Consider the following 22,963-nt stretch of genomic DNA (forward strand, 5'->3'; position numbering starts at 1 on the left):
ACAAAGTTCTTCAGTTCCGCAGAATTGTGATGTCAGCACTGTTTATCCTTCGCTTAATATTCATGCTATAAAGTACATTCACAACTCCAGTGGCAATTTGCACAAAAAGAGACAATCTAGCAATCTATCTTCACAAGCGTTTAAAAATGAATGAGAGTGACAGAAGAAAGGGAAGAAATTCTCAGTACCTATTATGCAGTCACATAATAGACGGGCACCGCAAATTCGCTATGGAACAGCATTACATCATCGTGCAGAAGAATTTAAAGATTTAGTTGACAATGAAAGAGCAAAAAATTACAATGATTAATGGATGATTTGTATGGGATTCATTGTTATGTACATCAAAAAGCACTTCTTGCTAAATTTGCTGGCATGGAGCATGTGATGAAATTGGTTGCACAAACAGAAAATTTTCTGAAGTCACACACATTATTACACTGACAGTTGCAACAGTTTTCAGTGGACTTTAAAAAGGTGTATGGAGACTTTATACCTTACTGCAAAGTCAACGACCATATCTGACCTGATTTTTCGATTTAAAGCCTGATATTGATCAATTTCTGAAGGAAACAGGAAAGGAGGATAAGAATTAGGGCATCCAAAATCGATTGCAGACCTTGCATTTTATGTAGACTTGATTGCCCTCAGTCCAAAGTGAGATGTTACAAGATGAGAATCAATTTGTTTCCGACTTGATGGGAACGCATTTAAAAAGAAAATCGCATTGCAAAAGGATCAAATTCTGACAGAAACACTGTCCAATTCTACAAGTTCACTTGTGTTTAAAAAAAAAACCACTAATTGCGAAGAATTCACTGTGGTGTTAAAAGAATTACAAGTATGCCAAATTCAGAAGAACGCGAAATCCTCAAGACTGGCTAAGTTTCACGGAAGCTCGAAATTTGGTGCAGACGTCAATGCGAGATGCTTTCAATAGTTCCCACAATTAAATATTGTCTAAAAATATGGTAGAAAACCCAAAGAGATTCTGGTCGTATGTAAAGTACACCACTGGCAAAAAATAGTCAGTACCGTCACAGCACGATAGCGATGAAAATGTTGCTGATGATGGTGCCACTAAAGCGGAGTTACTAAATACAGTTTTCCATAATTCCTTCACGAAAGAAGATGAAGTAAATATTCCAGAATTCGAAACCAGAACAGCTGTTAGCATGAGTGACATAAAAGTAGAGATGTTAGGTGTTGCGAAACAACTCAAATCACTTAAGAAAGGCAAGTCTTCCGGTCCAGATGGTATACCAATCATGTTCCTCTCAGAGTATGCAGACACAATAGCACCTATCTTAGCGATCATATACAACCGCTCACTTGACGAAAGGTCTGTTCCTAAAGACTGGAAAGTAGCACATGTCACACCAATATTCAAGAAAGGAAATCGGAGTAACCCACTGAATTACAGACCCATATCACTGACCTCAATTTGCAGTAGAATTTTGGAGCATATACTGTACTCGAACATTATGAATCACCTTGAAGAAAATGACTTATTGATACATAACCAACACGGATTCAGAAAATATCATTCTTGTGCAACACTCTTTATTCCCATGAAGTAATGAGTTCTGTCGACAAGGGATCTCAAATGGATTCCATATTCCTAGATTTCCAGAAGGCATTTGATACCATTCCTCACAAGCAACTATTAATCAAATTGCGTGCATATGGAGTATCATCTCAGTTGTGTGACTGGATTCGTGATTTCCTCTCAGAGAGGTCACAGTTCATAGTGATAGACAGTAAATTATCAAGTAGAACAGAAGTGATATCTGGCATTCCACAAGGTAGTGTCATAGGCCCTCTGCTGTTCCTGATTTATATAAATGATCTAGGTGATAATCTGAGCAGCCCCTTAGATTGTTTGCTGATGACGCTCTAATTTACTGTCTAGTAAAATCATCAGACAATCAATTCCAATTACAAAATGATCTAGAGACAATTTCTGTATGGTGCTAAACGTGGCAATTAGCATTAAACAAAGAAAAGTGCGAGGTCATCCAAATGGGTACTAAAAGAAATTCAATAAATTGTGCGTATACGATTAATCGCACAAATCTAAGGGCTGTCAATTCGACTAAATACCTAGGAATTACAATTACGAGCAACTTAAGTTGGAAAGACCACATAGATAATATTGTGGGGAAGGCGAAACAAAGACTGCGCTTTGTTGGCAGAACACTTAGAAGGTGCGACAAACCCACTAAAGAGACAGCCCACATTACACTTGTCCGTCCTCTGCTGAAATATTGCTGTGCGGTATGGGATCCTTACCACGTAGGATTGATGGAGGACATCGAAAAAGTGCAAAGAAGGGCAGCTCGTTTTTTGTTATCACGCAATAGGGGTGAGAGTGTCACTGATATGATGCCTGAAATTTAGTATTCTCAGCACACTATTGTCACCTGGATCTCGGAATATCGAACATGCTAACGATTTCCAAATCGGAATGTCCCATGCGTGTAGCTCCAACTACCATTCCGTGTTCAAAGCCTGTTAATTCCTGTCATGCAGCCATAGTCATGTCAGAAACCTTTTCACATGAATCACTTGTGTACAAATGATGGCTCCACCAATGCACAATCCTTTTAATACCTCATGTACACGATACTATTGCCATCTGTATATGTGCATATCATTAGCCCATGACTTTTGTCACATAAGTGTATTACACAATTTGAGATCTGTTACGGAACACTTCTGGAACAGTGGAAGCCATCTTAGAGTAAGTAATCCATTTCAAGTCTAGTTCATCCAGTATCGGAGTTCCACCCATAACAACTAGGGTCCGAAATGTAAACATTATTAACCAAAACAATATACTGACTGGCACACAGTTCACCAATCGAATTGCAACTGCCCAGACCGGCCACTGGCTGGCTTACATGCAGGAGTCTAGCATTGTCTCGTCAGCGGGTGCTCTTGATGACAGGCGCTATCTGCATTTTGGTAATGTGGCAGTCGACAGTAACATTGTGCCAGAGTCTCAGTTTCCGTAGTGTCATCAAGTAGTGCCACTACACCTGAAAATACAGTAATACTAAACTAATATATAATCAACAAATAAAAAAGAAAAGAGTAATTTTTAGCAATGAAAGTATAGAATTAGCTGATGAGATTTGGATCTAGGGAAACTGAAGACAATGACTGATTTGCAGCAAAAGTAATGAAGAGAAGGAAAAATGGCATAAACTGCCTTCCGTAAAGTAATGAGAAGTTTACAATCGGTGAGTCTTATCAGGTTTGACTTCTGGCAGACATGGAGTCTAATGGAAGAACAATTTTAAAGATAGAGGAAAACAAACAAGTGAATCAGGAAACAGGCTTGAGCAGAAGATGTAACTATGACTGTAATTAAAATAAAATGATGAGCACAGCATGTACAAAAGTGAGAGCATCAATACACTTCTCTGTTGGATTCCAAGATGTCGGAGAAGCCGAACATGATGACATTAAAAAACACAGAACAACCTGAAACTGGACAGTGAACTGTGCATGGAGAAGTCTGGAGGAGGCCTTTATCCAGCAGTGGATACTGAATGGCTTATGATGATTATATCCCCATATAGAAAGCAAATGGCTAACATCCCAGTAACTGCAGACAGCCTTTCCAACAACAGGGTGTATACACTCCGGGACAACCGGGAAATCCGGGAAAACCACAGGAATTTTTTTATCTGAGAGAAAACCGGGAAAAACAGGATTTTTTTATAATTCCAGGAATTTTTCATTGTTTTAGTTTTTAGTCAAACTTTTGTAATTGTGACTGGTAGGAACTGATAAACAGCAAAATGTATCAAAGGCTTTAGGACAAAGACAATGAAATACTTCATAACAGCAAACTGCCTCGGATGAGCATGACATCCCAACTGTTTATATTAAGTTCGTTTTGAGCAGTTGCCAGAGGGCTGATGTGCATGTGCAGCTGAGTTGCATATGAGCAGTGCCTTCTCCTGCTTCTGGCTACTGGAAGTGTGGCTGCAGCAGTAGCAAGAAACAGTCATGCTAAACAGAAAAATTTTTCTGGCATGTCCAAGCTGCCAGAGTCACACGTGCAGAGCAGTCTGGGTTTTAGTGGGGAGGGGGATAGTGACCGATGTTTACATTTAGTGATTTTGCTGCTTCCTGATGTCCTATTTCCTCTTCGTTTACAGTTCACAAGTCAAATGAAAACAAAATGGATTTCTGTGAGCAGGAGCTATCAAGTGAATTAAAATACATTCACATAATTACAGAAGGATCTTATCAGTTTCAGTTTTCTGATTTTATTTTATTTCCACATTCTTGGCAGTCAAGCATGAATCGCCTAGCACATCAATGAAGTTATTTTTGTGTTTGCTAAATAAATGTGGCTTTTATTAACCTTTTCCACAGATGCAGTCAATTTATAAGAAACTAAGTGATTCATTCCACACTATTGGCTAGTTTCAACTCTTCACTGAATTTCAAGTGCACATTTTCATCTTCTGGGACATACGATATTATGCAATTATAAAGAATCAAAAAATGAGACAACACAGCACTGGTACTCCAAGAAAATTTGCATCCTCAAAAGAGCACTGAAAAGCTTAATATCAGGTTGGGGTCTACTTCATTGTGAATCTGAACATATGAACGTGTCCTTTAAGCCAAATTATGCACTTTGGTATGGTTTATGACATTCTTATGCTCTTGGAGTATCCTCTGATTCTTATTTCATTTATTACGTCATGTAAGACCTCTTAATGCTACAAGTGTACGAACATAAGGGCTTCCTACATCATCTTAGCTGTCCATGCGTGGTAATGCCTCTTTTCTGGCACTCTCTGGCAGCTGCTGAAACGAAACCACACCTAAGGAGTTGCAGGAAAATATTGTGGATGGTTCTTCGAAAAGTGTTATCATTTTCAAAGGAAATTTTCTTTTATGCAAGGTGAACTATGTTACGTATGAGAATGTGCAATGAATTTCTTAAATTGCAGGATGTTTGGCTCTCACTTAAACCTTAACACTTTCAGGGCCAGCCACTGAGAATAATTTCGAGCCAAAAAGACCAGACATTAATGTCATTGTTTAAAATTTTACTGGCACATTTGTGTGATGTATCTTAAAGTGTAACACACACTAAAAATACCAATGTTATATGTGAAAGCTTAGCTTTTCTTGTAGCTATACTATGTACATTAATTTAAACCATTAATTTACCTGTTTGTGCGTTCACACTACTTAACAGTGATGTTGCTATTGGCTGACTACACCATGTGTCCTATGCTCTGAATATCTGCTGTCACTGACTGACAAGATCACATGACATGAGCCGTGATTGGCTTACAATAGCGCACTGCAATCTCTGTTCCAATGCAGCAGAAACTAACGTGCTGTGTTTGGTGGAATTCGAATGTATACTTTCGTAATACAAAAATATGCAGCATACAAGTTGCTGCACATCAAAGATCTTTCCAAACCCCCCCCCCCCCCCCCCGAGTTTCATTTCCTAAAGTTCCGGGAAGCTCTTGTTTAAAATCAATACCATTCAAAGGATTCATTGCCACTTATTGTGGGAAAAGTGTGTTTTCACCTTGGAAGTGCATTTTTAACTGGGAGATCCACGTATACACCCTGAACAACCAGTTAGATATTAAAACATTGCCCAATTTGGTTTGCTCACACAGAATTAAGGAACAGTTATACAATTATCGAGATCATTAAAAACATGAAGTCAACACTAAATTCTAAACAAATGTGTTTGGATTAACTGAAAAATATCCAGCTTTTTTTATGATAGTTCCCCTTGTTTAAAGTGAGACAGTAGACTAATTACATCTCATTTTGATCACTTGAAAGGCTCTGCTAATCTTTTGCTTGGAAAATGCATTAATGTACCTAACAAGGAGACGTGGAGCAAAATGAGTAAACACTGTTTTTACCTCAGTAATGCATCATATATGTGAATTACACACAACCTCTGAAACTGTGTAATACAGGGGAGTGATGAGCATAATGTATGACCTGAAGGAGGGCGTACAGTGATTGCTGAGAGAGAGAGAGAGAGAGAGAGAGAGAGAGAGAGAGAGAGAGAGAACTATAGCTACTTTTCCTATTATACATTAGCAAAAATACGAATGGTGTATTACCAAAAAGTTAAGTCCAAAGGTTAAGCATAATGGAGGACACAGGAAAATAAAAATAGATTAGCCATCACGATCAACACTTCTCCGCAATCTGCAATTTTGCTATCTGGGTACAAAAGGAATGTTCCATTTGAACAATGAAGTCATTTAAAGATAACGAAGTGGTGTATTAGACCTGTAATACCTCAGTATCACTTGTATGTTTCACTTGAGAAGAAAGTAGTATCTCATCAATGATTTCTTTGTATGGAGGATGCAAGAATGTTATTCCAGATGGAGAGTCATCAACTTGTAGAAACGACTTCAAATGTGATTCAGGGCAATGGGTTGAGAGCCTCGCTGTTTGTGTTGTACGAGTATGGTTCAGGAAGTACAGTGACAAGAGCTCTCCCAGGTGTGTAAGCTAATCTCCACATCTGTCTAGACAGAAGAGGTGACCAACGTTCCTAAATGCCACTGGTAGCTAGAGATACCTGTCCCACTGTCCTTCCACGTACAGTTTCAAGTTGGAGGTATTAATGAATACAAGGTTGGTGACTGAATTGCAAAGTAGTAGTAGTAGTAGTAGTAGTACTAGTAGTAGTGGTAGATGATGAAGATGATTATTGTGTGGGTGCATCATTCAAGGTGATTGATGGATAAAAATCAAACACTTCACTGCTAAACTGGACATCCCTGTTGGTAGTGCTTACACTCTCATTCACCAGTTGGGGTACTCAAAGGTGTCTGCCCGCAGGGTTGCTCACCGCCTAACAGAAGAGCATAACAGCCATCTGCTTCACATCTGCTGTGCAGCAAGCTACGTTAATTTAAGTATTAACTGTATTTTTCTTACTTGTCACTTCTTCTTCCATGTGTTCTTGCTTTTAGGAAGCTTTAATTTTCGAGTACTAGTAATAGCATTCCACAGATTTCGTGTTTGTTATGAATACAGTCAGAGAGAGTCCCTTTAGTCAGCCATAGTGCCAGTAGTGTCAGTGTTGTCGTAACTGCCGTCTGATTCACATCTGCTGTGCAGCGAGCTACATTAATTTAAGTATTAACTGTATTTTTCTTACTTGTCACTTCTTCTTCCGTGTGTTTTGCTTTTAGGAAGCTTTAATTTTCAAGTACTAGTAATATTGTTCCATACATTTCGTGTTTGTTTTGAATACAGTCATAGAGAGTCCCTTCAGTCACCTGTAGTGCCAGTAGTGCTAGTGTTTGTTTTGAATACAGTCCAGAGACAGGTAGTGCTTATTTTCATTGTTTTCAACAAGAAGTGTCTAGTAACCACAGTTTAGTCAGCTATCACCCGCCTTTAGTGAATTTGCAGTCTAGTTAAAAGTTGATTAACTCTCTACAGTAAATTGTTGATTTCTCAGGATGGATAGGATGTGTGACTGCTGTGTATGGACGCAGGAGGAGCTGGCCACTGTTCGCGAACAGCTGAACATGTTGATGGCTGTGGTCAGCTGTCTTCAGGCTGCTGCCTCAGAGTGTAGCGGCAGTGGGGAGTCTGGTGCGTCGCATGGAACACCCTAGGTGTTACACGCTTCACCCACGGTCCCTGCTGTCGAGACATCTTCGCGGGTACCGGTCGCAGTTGGGCCACCCTCTCCCCAAGGGGAGTGATGGGTTCAGCGGCGTTCGCGGCACACGAGGCGGAGGGTCAATGTGGAGGCTGGCTGTGTGGCATCGCCCGCTCTGCCCCTGTGAGTGGACATGTGGCCGCTCCTTCAGCAAGGTTCGAGCAGGCACACAGGGGGGGGGGGGGGGAGAACATACCTTCACCGAGGAGTCAAGCAGTATATTCCTTACTCCTACGTATATCTTGTGAAGAGACCATGAGGATAAAATCAGAGACATTAGAGCCCACACACAGGCATACCGACAATCTTTCTTTCCACGAACAACACGAGACTGAAACAGAAGGGAGAACCAATAGAGGTACTCACCACACACAGTCAGGTGGCTTGTGGAGTATGGATGTGGATGTGGATGGATGCAAAAGCAATGAAGGACCATATGTGCAGAATTGCTTGCACATTGCATGGCTGATTGTAACAATTTTTTGTCAAGCATTGTCACTGGCAATGAAACACAGGTTAATCACACCCAACCAGAAACAAAATGGCAATTCATGGAATGGCACCACACCACCTCTCCTCTTAAGACAATGTTCGTAGCCATATCCTCAGCTGGTAAAGTCATGGTGATGATCTTCAGAGTCTCTGAAGGGATTATTCTGTTTGATGTCTTCCCTCATGGTTCAATGATCAGCTCTTAAGTGTATACAGCTGTCCTCGGGAAATTGAAGAAACAACTGCAGTGTGTTTGTCGCCACAAAAACACAAACGAACTTCTCCTTTGCCATGACAATGCAAGGCCTCACACAAGTCTGCACACCCAAAAGCAGCTCGCAAAACTTCATTGGACTGTTCCTTCTCATCTACCTTACAGTCCGGATCTCTCACTTTCTGGCTTTGATCTGTCTGATACTCCTCATCTATTAAAATTCTCTCTCTGAAATATAAAGGGAGAACTATAACACGAACATTAAGTCAGATGCAAGGTTTTGTGATAATGTTTGTTTACATAACATGATGTCTATAAAGAGTATCCCTGAAATATTAAATTATCAGGTTTTACCATTCCATAATTTTTGTTAGTCCCCAGGGTAGTTCACACAATAAGACATGTGTAATTTCCCAAATACTTATTATTAAATCATTCTTTGTAACAAATTTTTAATATTATCTCACACATGTAGAGAAAAATGGGTAAGGTACACTAGATTCATTTTACAAAATGTCTTTAATTACAGACAGGCTTGGGGGAAAAAATTCACTAGCAGTCTTTGCAGATGACTGAAATATTGACACATGCTCCACTGATTTCCATCTCTTGAATACACACTCTTTTTCCAAAAATTCTGATTTTCTTTCTTTTTTATTATTTTAGTTTTCAGTGACCAAATAGCACTTGAAAAATTTAAGACTAGCAACTTCGTTACAACGGTCGACTTATTAACGTAATTTACCCATACAAGAAACCAATGAAACTGATTAATAAATTATTTCATTCACAAAACTTGCAGATTTTTTTCTACAGTTTCCTGGCAAACATTTCTTTAACAACTGCTAAAGAAATAAACCAACTTGATGAGAAACATTAACAAGAAAGCAGCTGACACTACAGAAAACAAGATGTTGCAAGGCCTACACTAATAACATCCCGGAAAGGGTTCTGTACGATTTTTTCTCATAACGAATTGTATCTTGCGACTCATATCTTCATTATAAATTGCCTTACACCTTTCGTAGTTAACTCTTCTTCTCACCTGAAAATTTTAGAAGGGTGAAATTAGTATCTATTGCTGTGGCTGAGAAAAGAATTCATAATGCATGATAATTGAGGATGGGGAATGATGACTAAATGAGGTTACATTTACAGCTTACACTAATTATCATTTACCTACTTTATGTGAACACTTGTACTAAGTTACAAAACTAAGCTGAACAAGAAAATATCAAAATGTTAAGTTGCATCCTCATTCTTCGAAGATCAAATTTACCTTAAATTTTAAAATAAATGTCTGGTTTCATTATGTAATGAACATAGGATAAAATAACTTTACAACACAACCTTGTTCCACAGTTAACAGAATTAGCTTCATAAGAAGCTCTAAATGTAATTTTAACAACAGTTGTATCTATACAAAACCCATTTTATCCATCTTTATTTTGTAGGTATCAGAGAATATTATGGTCAACTTCTGCTTATTCATCATACCAACTAGTCAGTGTTCAAGAACTTGATCTTTAGGAACTAAAATGCCACTCCCAATCCTGTCATTTTGTGCAAACCGATTGCTGCAACGCATCCTGAACTCAAATGGGAATCCCTGGGGGGAAGGTGATGTTCTTTTCATGAAATATTGTTGAGAAAATGTAGAGGACAGTAATTTGCTTATAACTGTGGAATGCATCCACCTCAGCTGAAGTACATTTCACATAATGGCCATGCAGACAAGAGAAATTAGGGCTGATATGGGGGCATATAGACAGCCGATTTCCTCTTGCTTCACTTATTAGTGGAACACAAAAGGAAATGACTCATAGAGGTACAAGGTCCCCACTGCCATATACCATACAATGGCTTGCAGGGTACATATGTAGATGTATCAAATAAACTGAAGTTGAATATATTTGTATCAAGTTTATTGCAAAAAAACCTGGATCAAATCTCTGCCAGATGTAACACCTTTAATTTGTCCTTTAATATTATCCTCTACAATGCTGGCAGTTCTCTCAACTTTCATAACACATATTATGCATATGCACTCCACTCATTTGCTTCTCTGTTCTCCTGCTTCTGCAACGCCTGTCTTGGAAGCTGAGAATTGTCTTTGAGCTATCTTTCTTCCTTGCTTCATATCCATATATTTGTCTTTCTAAGGAGGGAACACTGCAGTAACTGGGCCAGCAATGCCCTCTACTTCATCGCCTCCTATCTTCAATTCTTCCAAATTCTGAAATCAAATGTTTTTATTTCAGCTTCTGGTGACTGAAAATGACTGGCAGAAATGGCACATGTTTGCAAGGGTACTTTATTTCCTCCAACACATGGTAGCAATTGATGGGAAACATAGTCCTAGAGTGTCTTGTTGTTAGTAGGAGTGACTTTTACAGTTACAAAGGGCCATTTAGCATTGTGCTGTGGAGTGACACAATGCCTATTACAACTCTTTGAATGTATGTATTGGTTGCCACGGATGAATTACGGGCAGATACATTCGAGAATGTATCCATAAGTTCACTAATTTATAAAAAAAAAGTGTAACAACATGGCATTGCCCTATGTTTTCCTGGCAGACTACACTTTTCCATTATAGGAACACATTATGAATCCATAAGCAGGAAGGCATGTTCAAGGCTGAAATGAAAGAAATTTCAGTTACCAATTTTCTAAGGCAACAAAGGTTGTATGAAACACATTCAATATTATTCCTACAGTTTTTGTCTCTGTTGAATCAATGTTGCTGCAACCCAAGAAGTCATAAAGTGGCAACTGTCCAGTGTTTGTCTCCATAATTTTTTAAGGTGAATTGCAGATGAACCAAACCAACATATCCCACAAGGAAGGTTCGATTGTTATAATTTGCAGACAGAAGAGATGAATCAAGGAACACAAGAAACGAGATGACACTGCCTCTGTTATTATTGCACCACAGAACATACAATGGAGAGCTTCTAACTCAAATAAATAAATCCGTAATGAATTTGCAAATTACTTTTTAAGCCCACATGAAAATGTAAAATGACAAAATGAAATGACATTATATATGAATGTTGCAGTACAGTATAAAATACAAATAAAGACAAGCAAGCATGAATTTGTGTACCTCTTTGTCCACAGTGTATATTGTTTCTTTGGGTTCATGAACATCAAGACATCCCAAGAACTTATATTCAACCCATGGCAGCTCATACTGACTCGTGCATTGTCTGCACCCTGTCAAGTCTCTCTCACTGTCTTCCATCTTTCACTTCTCCCTTTGGTACTGTACAACAAGCAAGCGACATTTTTCAAACAAAGGAAATTCCAGGTAGGAATATCAGCAATGCACTAAAAGATAGAGTGATTCTTATTGTAAATAGGACATGTTAAGTTGCAGACAGACATAAAGCTTTCAATCACAGCCTTCATCAGCAAAAAAGAAACACAAACGGTTCATACACACAAGCAAGCACACCTCAAGCACACATAACAGCTAACTCCAGAAGCTCCAGCCAGAATGCAACTAACACGTGGGATGCAAGCTGCAGTCTGGAGGGTAAGGGAAGGGTAAGGGAAAGGGATAGTAATGTATACACGGGACGAGTGACGAACGCTGTCTGGTGGAGTGTGCAGAAACTAGAATGCCAAGAGGCAGGAGGTTGTGGAACAGAGATGTGGGAAAAAAAGGAGTGGAAAAGGAGATGAATGAGGAAAGATTGGCAGGTGTATTGGCAGAGGGCAGCAAACAAAGAGGATGGGAGATGAGAATGGGAGGAGATGATAGGACAGAGGGGTTGGAAACTGTTGGGTGGAGTGTGTAGAGACAGTATGTTACTGTAGGTTGATTATCCCAGACTCAACCTATGGTAACATTCTGTCCCTACACCCTCCACCCAACAGTTTCCACCCCGTCTGTCCCATCATCTCCTCCAATTCTCATCTCCCAACCTTTTTGTTTGCTGCCCTCTGCAACCGCAGCTGCTCATCTTTCCCTGCTCCTCTCCTTTTCCACTGCTTTTTACCCCACCTCCCTGCCCCATAAGCTCCCGACACTGCGCCTCTTGACATTCTAGTCCCTGCACACTCCACCAGACAGTGATCATCTCTCCTGCCACCCATACACTACTATCCATCCTCACTCCGTCCAGATTGCTGCTTGCATCCCATGTGATAGTTGCAGTCCAGCCCAAGCTTCCAGAGTTGATGGTCATGTGTGCATGAGGTGTGCTCACTTGTGTCTATGAATTGTGTGTGTTTCTCTTTTGCTGATGAAGGCTGTATCCAAAACCTTTAAGTAAGTGTCTTAACTGTGCCAGTCTGTAACTTAAATTGTCAACTTTATGATAAGTAGCAATATATCTTCTACTACATTGCTGAGTGATACTTTTCTGTATGCAGTTGCTACTAGTGTTAAAAAAGCAGCAGCAATTTTCTGCAGTGAGTTGTGTCTGGTGTTGTCATTTTTGTAGTCTGATTCTTACATTCCATAAGCAATCCTTTGACTTACACAATGTTGAAATTCCACAATTTGCTGCCTCATCCACTGCATTACCACATTGTTTACGAAGCAGTGACAATACCTGTAGATGAAATCACAGCTCAGGATATAAATATAAGTTAGTGCTGTGAAACCACGACATGTCGCTGCTGGCTAGAAACATTCTTTTCTTTGATTTGTACCACATTGCAAACATCAGCCACATAGTATAGCTGGAAACTTGTTGGAAAGATGTTTCAAACTCATTGTGCATGCAGCTTAAGGAGCAGCTACATGTTGTTTTCCCTGCCAAAATCCTCATTTGCCTGGTAGAAGCAGGAATATGTTGTGATTGGGAAGCAGGATTATGATTTTTTTTTTTTTGGCTGTCCATATACACGCATACTTAGCACATGCATTGTGAATTTTTGTGTGAAGAATGAGGATCCAAATCTCTGTTCAATAGTACTGATTTATTGTGTGTGTGTGTGTGTGTGTGTGTGTGTGTGTGTGTGTCTGCTTTTGCTGTTGCATGTCACAATGGTGTATCTGAGTTGGGAATTTGGGTTGGCCGGACTACATGTTCACATTGCCGATGCGGTTGAGGCAAATAGAAGTAAAGCATCCAGGTTTGAGTTCCAACCGGGTGCAGGTTTTCAATTCACATCCTTGATTAACTGCAACACCCTAATGTGGCCACAGTTGGAAAAATTTCCCTAAATACTAATATTGATTTAAGTTTTCTAAAAGAAACACTTAAGGCACAAGCTGGGATAATCCATGTAAAAGGTTGTACCAACTTTCCTTGCCTCATTTGGTAAGTTCTGTTGCATTTGTAATGACCTCTACTGGACATAAGGGTTTAATTTTATTTCCTTCTGCACCCACTCCATGTAAAATATGGCATAGGTTGCTACTAAAAGATGTGTGCAACATTATCAGTAAACACAAATATGTCTTACAAGGGTAACAGAATTAATATAGTTAAGAACATGTGTTAAATATAACAAACAAAGTACCACTCAAATGATTTAAGACTTACTGGTCATATGTATATTTTGCATTCTACTGTATTTACAATGGCTGACACTTAAGAAATGCTCAGTAGTTACAAGCAAGGTCGGTGTACTGAAAAACGCACCCAGTGAGATTCGCGCCCAGAAAGGGTCGAGGACGGGTCCGCTAATCCCCTTGCCCGGCAGACAAAAGAGTTGAGGGATGCTACCTGGAGGTTTCTGAGCTGGAGTTTTCAGCTGTCAGACAGAGAGAGAGAGAGAGAGAGAATTAAGTTTCTACCACACACCACTTCAAACAGCAGAAACTGCAGTAAATACAAGAGATTACATTCTTTCGTTTCACTTGCAGTACCATTCAGCAGTCATTATCAATATCATTTTCATTATAACAACTACACTTCTTGAATACTCAGAAATATCAAGTGACTCTATACTTGGCGATTAGTAATGTCACTTAATTTTAACTCTTAATTTATAAAAACTAGTAAGGAATTGGGTGGTGACTTTTGAATGAGAAGTGTAATTGTAGAGGGTTGACTCTGAAAAGGGTTCGCTTTTGTTTTGGTGTATTGTAAAACACATATACTGTATTTTAAAAATAATCTGATTTCCATCACACTTTATCCAGGCTTTGGACTGCCTAAAGAGAAAAAGTCATTTAGGCATGTTTAAAATCAGCTTATAAGCATCGACAATTTTTTTTTAAATTTTTATTATTTTTTATATAACTTGCTATTTACATTTGAACACTATTGTATCTATATACATCTTCTGATAAATTCAGTCGAGTTTCTGTAGGTAGGATATGGCTTTCAAGCAATCCTTGATCTCACCATCCCCTTCATATTTTTTTACTGTTTTTCCCAACCTTTCATCACGTTTCATGTAGACTGTTTTTTTCCGTTTACCTTCCATACTCAGTTCTGCCCTCATTAAGGTGCACGCTGAATTTTCTGCTTCTCTTTTCAAACACCTAATAACGTCAATAATTTTTGGATTTGGTTTAGCAAGCATGTTATTAATTTTGTGGTGCCAACCTTCTACAGTGTTGGTTGTTTGGTGGCGCTGTTTGTAGCAACTCCAAAGGTTGATAGGGGTTTCTTCATTTTCCAACCATCTATCTACGAAGTAGTCAAAAAATTCAGAAAGTTTGGCAAGATCCGGTGCATGTGAATGTATCTCCAGCCAACCATCACATACATCTTCAGGCCGTAGAAACGCCAGCACAGCACACATGCGAACATGTTGTCTCACTTCTTCGTTTTCTTTGTATTGACGAGTAAGTCCTAGCTCTTGAACTTTTCTCCAGAGACATTTTTTCAGATGGAAATAACATCCATGCACTTCAGCTGTTGGAAATACAACTTTAATTGCTGAAATCGCAGCTTATTCGAAGTCTATGGTCACGTTTGCAGGTTTCCATTCTGGAATTTTTTCCATCAAATTCCGGAAAAGACGGACATGCGTCTCTTTTCTTTTGTTTGGCAGTAGTGCAAAGGCAACTGGATAGATGTTTGTCTCATTATTTGTACTCCCATAGTCAGTGTGAATGGTGTATATTTGTGAAAACTGTTTGCTGCAGCACTTGAACGTACCATCAAAAAAAAAAGTCTTGTTTACTCCTTAGAGCCACTCTTCCCGCCCTTCCACTAAAAACTATTATCCTCTCTCCTAGTTTGTCGTTGCTTAACAGAAAACTGCTGCCATCGTTCATAGCTAGTAAATCTGCCTTTAGGTCAATTTCTTCTCTTGTCGGTGGATCTCTCTCATTTCCCTGTGATTTTGCCCGCTGGTAGTACAAAGTTCTCTTCATTGTTTGCTGCTCTGGCATTTCAGTGACAAAATCATAGCTCCATTATGCAGGCAACCCAGCTCCTCTGAATATATTTTTGAAATAGATGTCTCTTCGTCTCTTGCCCTCTTCTTTGCATGGTTCAAAGTCTTCCTCACATGCCACCGAGTGACATCCAGAGGTCCACACTGATGCTCGAATGAAAAAAGTACTGTCGAATCCTTTGTTTTCAGCATTCCTTGGCAGTGGTTTGCTCTCTGTTTTGAACAGCACCGTGTTACTGTTCCATCTTCTTTAGTTCTCTTCACTATGTAAGAATAACCTTCGTAGTGGCAACATGGCTTACCGTGATTTGTGGTTGAAAATTCCATATCTGAACTACTGTGTCAAAAATACACGAACCGCGCAATGTGAACTCTTCGACAGCCAGAGCAGCACTAAGGCTGTGTTTGTGTCTCAGACAGTCGGTGGTTGTGCCTAGTACGGGAGGGGGGGGGGGGGGGGGCGCAGGTCCTTGTGTCCGAGGAGCAGGTATTTTAGGGTGATTAGGACGGCCCGGGCACAGGTAAGCCCGACACAAAGGGAGCAGGTATTGGGCGCGAATCTCACACATTTCTGGTTGGGCGCGAATCTCACTGGGCGTGATTTTCATAGATTCACAAGGTCTACCCAGTATTGTGGCCTTTATGAGTGAAGTGCAATAAAAAATACTGGTATAAAAACTTACTTGATATGGTTTTTCATAATACTGTATCCTCCTGAACTGATCAAATATGCCTTCCTTCCCCAAAATTCTGCAAACGAAACAAATTAAAATTACCACCTGCACATTAAGATACCATTTCTGTTGTTATTATACTGAAAAAGCAGAATTAAATCTGACTGCTGACAATATAAGTATTACATTTAAGTTTAATGGAGAAATATTGATAGAAAAAAGCACAAATGAAATTTTCCATAAAATTAATCATTGGTTCTCTGTAAATTGATTATCACTTAACTTTAAATAAAGCAATTCATACATTGCAAGATTAAGTTGAACAATAACAACGGAATATGAAGAAAGGACAAAATGCAAAAACAGAACATGTGAAATTTAAATTTTAAGATTCTGTTTACTTTCCATACTTCCAGCTGTTAACATCATATATTAACTTCTGCAGAAACTCTACACTAAGGCTAGGTGTTCATTACACAGAAATATGCATTATGGAAAATGTGTAGAGTAAATAACAAGCCTCTGCCAGACAATTTTTCACCCAACTAGGCATACAAACAGAAGTTTCACAATATATTTACATCTTCATTATGTCAGTCGCTAACATGCATTGAGAATTTGGAAACATTAGCATTCATAAATAATTACCTGCTTTACATTGTAGCCTTAGACACTTCCTTTACTTCATGCAGTACTTATGATATTGAATTATTTCATATGTCTCCTACACTGTGCTGCCACAATGCTGTTAGTACTTTAAGGTCTATATATAAACACCACCTCGGCTGCTTTTAAGAAATACTTTAATATCTACTACTGGTTATGTTCATCGAATACAAGATTCTCGACACCTGTCACCATAAGACGTTCAATGAACGTAACCAGCAGTGGAAATTAATGCACTTCTTAACAGCATGTGAGGTTGTGTTTAAAATACACCTTGAAATATAATATTGAAGGTTTAGTTCTACACTGAAGTTTTGATGGATCCTATCTAGGTCTGACATTTGTTTACTTATGGCCAGCATACTGAAGGTGCACTAAAAACAAGCTCTGTACATTCTTACACATTTTTACATATACTGCTTGTAGTGAATTCCTGCGCTAGTTTCATTTCCTAGTCACGTAAGTGAAGATTTAAGTGTGTTTTAGAAAATATCTCTTATTCTTTCGAATTCTGTTAGAAGCCCACTTGGGCCTAGCATTTAGTTTACAATATATACAGCTTACATTACTGACCTTGTGCCTGTAAAGAAGTTATGTGCTCATAATTTTCTATTATTGGACAAATATAACACATTTCAGGATAATCACAGAGGCCTTCTCTTGGAGCTGCCAGATACACAGTTGGAATAGCTTGATACAGGCAGGAAAGGAAGAGCTGTGCCATTTGGGCAAAGCTGGAAAAGGTGAGGAAGGAGACAGTGTGTGCAAAGGCAGTCATTGGGAACTGAGGTAGTTGGGAACTTGCAAGTGGTAGGGAGGTAGTAATGAGCAACCCTGGCATAGAGAAACAAATAAAAGAATTGGAAACAAATAAGTTGCCAGGTCTGGATGGAATCCATATCGATTTTACAAAGAGTATTCTATGGCACTGGCCTCATAGCTTGCATATCTCAGGAATCTCTCAACCAGCGCAAAGTCCTAAGTGACTAAAAAAACGTGAAAGTGACTCCTGTATATAAGAAGGGTAAAAGAACAGACCAGCAAAATCACAGACCAATATCTTTAACATCTGTTAGCTGCAGAATTCTATTCTGAATGTGAATATAATAAATTTCCTAGAGATAAAAAAGCTTCTGTTCATGAATCATATTTTTAAACATCACCACTCTTGTGAAACTTAGCTTGCTCTTTTCTCACATGGTATACTGTGAACGATAGGGGAGGGGCAACAGGCAGATTCCAAGATTTCTGGAAAGCATTTGACATGGTACCCCATGCAGACTTAAAGGTACGAGCATATGGAATAGGTTCCCATATACGTGAGTGGCTCCAAGACTTCGTAAGTAATAGAACCCAGTATGCTGTCCTCAACATTGAGGATTGATCAGAGATAATGGTATCATCAAGAGTGCCTCAGGGAAGTGTGATAGAACTGCTATCGTTTTTTATACACAGGCAGACAGGGTGGGCACCAATCTGCATTGTTTGCTGATGACGCTGTGGTGTATGGGAACGTGTTCAAGATGAGTGACTGTAAGACGATACAAGATGACACACACAAAATTTCTAGTGGGTATCATGAATGGCAGCTGGCTCTACATGCAGAAAAATGTAAGTTAATGCTGATGAGTAGGGGGGAAAAATGCATAATGTTCAGAAGCAGCATTTGTAGTGTCCTGCTTGACAGTCATGACATTTAATATCTGGGTGTACCGTTGCAAAGTGAAATGATATCTAACAAGCATATGAGGATTGTGGTACGAAACGTGAATGGTCGACTTCAGTTTATTGGGAGAATTCTAAGAAAGTGTGGTTCATCTGTACAGGAGAATATATACAGGACACTAGTGTGACCTATTCTTCAGTACTGTTCGAGTGTTTGGGATCCACATCAGGTTGGATTAAAGGAAGACACTGAAGCAATTCAGAGGCAGGCTGCTACGTGTGTTACCAGTAGGTTCGAACACAATGCTAGTGTTATGGAGATGCTTCAGGAACTCAAATGGGATACCCTGATGGGAAGGCTATGTTAATTTCAAGGAAAACTACTGAAGAAAATTTAGATACCGACTGCATAACAAATCTACTCCTGCCAACATACATTTTGTCCAAGGTTCATGAAGATAAGATAAGAGAAATTAGAGCTCATATGGAGGCATATAAACAGCTGTTTTACTCTCGCTCTACCTTATGAGTGGAACAGGAAAGGAAATGACTAACAGTGGTACAGGGTACCCTCCATCATGTACCATGTGGTGGCTTGTGGAGTACATATGTATATGTAGATGTAGAATGTGTACAAACAGTGAACAGATCACAGCTGTCAGAGCAGGAGTAGAAGTACGAAATGTGCAGGAGACTTTGCACACAGTAAGGAAAACAAACATCATTAATGCTAGGTCGTGAAACGTAACTGTCCATTTTTCATAAGATTTTGAAGATAATCTGGATTGCTTGATTAACTGCTAAGTCTTTAGGGACGACCTGTATATGTAATTTCACATTTTGAGCTCAGTAATGTGATTTTCAACAACTTCATGCCCTAGTATTCGCTAATAGTATGTCCATCTATTGGTAGGAACATCTGTCATTGATTCATTTACTTGCAATTAGCACTATTCATTTACAAACAATTGAATAACAAAAAAGCATCAAATATACTGTATTTTATAAAATTTTAGAAACCTATAATAACTCTGTTTGTCATACTATCAACTTGCTATGTTATTGTTTCACTAAACGACATCTAATTACTTTGTAATTACTGTAATCCACAATACAAAACTAAATGAGGATGTAAACAAAGTGTTTATTTAGGCTACGGAATTATATACTGAAATTTTGTCTACGCTAAACAATACTGTCCTCATATTTGAAGCAGGAGGTATGGTAGGAATACTTGGGACAATGTAGTTTCAGTGCAATTAACAAAAATGTAATCAGTATTGTTTATTTGAATCATTTGACTTATTTTTTCCATGAAAATGACCTATATATATTTGACCTTGTATCTCACTGCATGTATTTCAAGGCTAATTTTCTACAAATTTGAACAATTTCTGTGATTGTAATTAGCAAAATTACTATATGTAACAATGTTCCAATTGTCAGCAAATGTATATAAGACCCATGAGAAATCACACACGGGGATCAGTACAATGTGAGATTTCAAGCTGCACTGTGAGATGTGACATCGGCTCAGGAAATAAACAACATTCTAAATCTGAGAACATGTACCTAAATTACTTTTTGACCTTTCACACTACTGGACAACCATTGGCTTCTCTGGCCCGTCATCGCTTAAGAAATTTACAGGAAGAATCAGCTGCAGCAGAGCAACAAAAATAAGTTCATGCCAACTTTTTTTTTAACAACCTGAGTCACACCTGTCCAACTTCAAGAACTTTTATTTCAGCTACCTGTTTCCAGATTAATATGCATAAAGACTTACTTCATTTATTTTCGAAGATTATCATCTCCCAAGCAAGGTGGTTACACTGTAATATGGTGCTAGCAGCTGGGATCATGATTTAATTTGGGTCAAAGTGCTGAAGTCACTTGGGAGTTTCAGGTGTATGATTCGAACATCAAGACAGAGATTTTATTTGAGAAGTAAACTTCTGGATAGGACACAAACATTCTGGAACTAAAAAATTATGAAGGTGAGAAAACTGAACTGTGGAACTGTGGGTACCAACGGCTACAATCAGTTTGGACATTGCAACAACTGAGGAATACCATCTATTATTATTTCATCTTTTCTTCAATGTCAATCCACTAGGCTGCGTGAAGAACTTTTTGTTTAGGGAGTGTGGGTGTTTTTTTTTTTTTTTTTTTTTTTTTTTTTTTTTTGCCCCCTCCATGATGTGTGACAATCCAGAGGTGGAGTAGAAGGTAAATTTGACACATGGTAATGAGGAGATAGTTCAATGTAATGCTAGTGATATAGAATCAGAAGGGGAAGTAGAAGGCAGAGATTCAAACAGTATCTGTTCACCAAACCAAGGTTTCACAGTAATGAGGAAATAGTTGGGAATAGTAGCAACATTTTTAATATGCTTGCAAGACTTGTTGGGGAGAAATTAGATAAACAAATTCAGAAGCTAGACAGTTGTATTGGGAAAAAGCCTGAAAACACAGTGAAAAATTAAGCAAAAAGTTGGATCAACAATGGAATAAATTAGATTATTTAGATAAAAACTTGAAGAGGAAAGATCAAACCCTAAAATGTATCAGAAAAGAGTTAGAGGATTCCAAGTTCATGTAGAGAAAATTAAGAGAGATAACTGAGGAGTTAAAAATGGATTTAAATGAATTTAAAACGCATGTGAACACACTGCATAGTATTTTTGAAACCATTAATAGTCCTGTAGAAGACAAAACTGAGAACTTAGCAAACAATCTGATCAACGACAAAGAGAAAAATGACAGGAGCTTAAAAATCTTACATTCTATGATTAAAAACGAAAGCTACAGGATTAATTTGAAACTGAGTGAATCAAACAGAATATTTAATAAAGAATTGTCAGATGTAAAAGATGGTGGTGCATATGTTAGTAATACAGTGACAGAAAAAAAAACTGCAACACCAAGAAGGAGTTATGTCAAATCAATGAAAGTTGGCTGGTGTGTTTCCAAATCTGAAAGATGTTGATTATTCAAATCTTTTTACCAGTCGCCTAGGAGTGGGGTAGTAGTGCCAGAATGAGGATGAAGTGGTGAGTCGATGATAGTCAAGAATACCTTTAATGCGACTGAGTTTGAACAAAGTTGTGTAATATGGCTACGAGAAGCCGGATGTTCCTTCTGCGATACTGCAGAAAGACTTGGCAGGACTGTAGCCACTGTAAATGACTTCTGGCAGCTGTGGTTACGAGCATGTACAGTTGCAAGAAGACCAGGCTCCTGATGGCCAACTGGCACTACCAAGAGGCAAGATCATCGTGTTCGGTGCAAAGCTCTGGCACATCATACTGCATCTGCAGCAGCAATTTGAGCAGCAGTTGGCACCACAGTGCCACAACAAACTATTACAAATCTGTTATTTCAAGGACAGCTCTGAGCCAGATGATATGTAGCACGCATTCCACTGACCCCAAACCACCACCATTTGCAACTTCAGTGGTGTCAGGTGAGAGTTCGTTGGATGGCAGGATGGAGGTCTGTCGTGTTTTCTGATGAAAGATGCTTCTACCTTGGTGCCAGTGATGGCTGTGTGCTTGTTAAAAGGAGGCTAGTTGAGAGTCTGCAACCGACCTGTCTGCACACTAGACACACTGGACCTGCACCTGGAGTTATGGTCTGGGATGTGATTTCATATGGCAGCAGGAGCACTCTTGGTCATCCCATGTGCCCCGACTGCAAATCTGTACATCAATCTGTCTGGTGATTCAACCTCTTGTGCTGCCATTCACTGGCTGATGGGCGTTCTGGGACTTAACAGTGAGTGGGTGGATACAGTCATAGGAGTCAAACTTTAAAGTGAGGAAGCTAAAAACACACACTGCAGAAGACATAAAAGGGTATGTCAAATCTAAAAACTGGAAAAACAGAGGGATGAAATAATGGTCTTTGTACAGGGGAGCTTTCATGGGTCCCGGATCCAGAAAACAAGAAGAGGGGCCCCAACCACAATCACCCTGCCTCCGCTCCAGTAGGAACACAAAACCTTATAAACTGAAAATAAAAACCCCTATCATGAAGGAAAGTGAGGACCAGTTTGGCCATCCATGAATTGTCCCCTAATATTAAGGGCAAGGAATTTGGAAGGACATACTTACAAGGGAACCTCCCCATCGCACCCCCCTCGGATTTAGTTATAAGTTGGCACAGTGGATAGACCTTGAAAAACTGAACACAGATCAATCGAGAAAACAGGAAGAAGTTGTGTGGAACTATGAAAAA

This window comes from Schistocerca nitens, chromosome 3, assembly GCF_023898315.1.
Source record: "Schistocerca nitens isolate TAMUIC-IGC-003100 chromosome 3, iqSchNite1.1, whole genome shotgun sequence".
NCBI lineage: Eukaryota > Metazoa > Arthropoda > Insecta > Orthoptera > Acrididae > Schistocerca > Schistocerca nitens.